Here is a 1,095-nt window from a genome sequence, read left to right as displayed (position 1 = left end):
CACACAGGGTCTGCAGGAGAGGGGCTGGGTCAGGGCAGGGAGGGGCGCCGGCCCACCCACATGGGGCTCCCAGCTCTGACTGTGCCCGGTGGCCCTGCCCATGGCATTGCATCCCTGGTTCCCCGTCATCGGCACAGAACCCGGGCTGGGCACTAGGCAGCGTGGGCTCTGAGGCCCCGCCTTCCTCTGCCTCCACATCTCACACTAACATTTCTTTATTCTTTATTATTTTTTAAAAAATATTTTTATCAATTTCAGGAGGAAGCGAGAGGGAGAGACAGAAACATCAGTGATGAGAGAGAATCACGGATCAGCTGCCTCCTGCATGCCCCCACTGGGGATTGAGCCCATAACCCTGGCATGTGCCCTGACCGGAATCAAACCCGGGACCCTTCAGTCCGCAGGACAATGCTCTATCCACTGAGCCAAACCGGCTAGGGCGCCACTACCATTTCTTTATCTGGAATCTGGAGCCTGAGTGGTATCCCCTGCCCTCGGAGGACACATGTATACCTCCCGCATCCCTGGCCCTACAGCGCTCACCCTTCACCCTCCCAAGCAGGCAGGCGGGCTGCGGCCTGGAGGGGACCTGGGGAAGCACCGGGTTTGCAGTCCCCCCCTTGCACCCAGGGAGCCCTTGCCTCTGAACCCGGCGGGGGAGGAGGCCCTGCTAGTCTCCAGGCCTGAAACTTGCACATTCCCGCTGGGAAAGTTTGGCCGCATCTCCTCCCTGAGTCACACACCCCAGGACCCCGGCTCCTGCAAGCCTGGCAAGATGGCCCTCCCCAACCCCATTCCTAACACCTTGCGCTGCGACCCAGGCGGGGGAGAGGGCTTCGCGTGGGGCGAGGGTGGGGGGAGGAGGCCCTGCTAGTCTCCAGGCCTGAAACTTGCACATTCCCGCTGGGAAAGTTTGGCCGCATCTCCTCCCTGAGTCACACACCCCAGGACCCCGGCTCCTGCAAGCCTGGCAAGATGGCCCTCCCCAACCCCATTCCTAACACCTTGCGCTGCGACCCAGGCGGGGGAGAGGGCTTCGCGTGGGGCGAGGGTGGGGCCCACCAGGCAGAGCCGGGGCTTGGCCAGTGAGGAGCA

Source organism: Myotis brandtii, unplaced genomic scaffold (assembly GCF_000412655.1).
Source record: "Myotis brandtii unplaced genomic scaffold, ASM41265v1 scaffold633, whole genome shotgun sequence".
Lineage (NCBI taxonomy): Eukaryota > Metazoa > Chordata > Mammalia > Chiroptera > Vespertilionidae > Myotis > Myotis brandtii.
Note: the sequence above shows the minus strand (reverse complement) of the source record.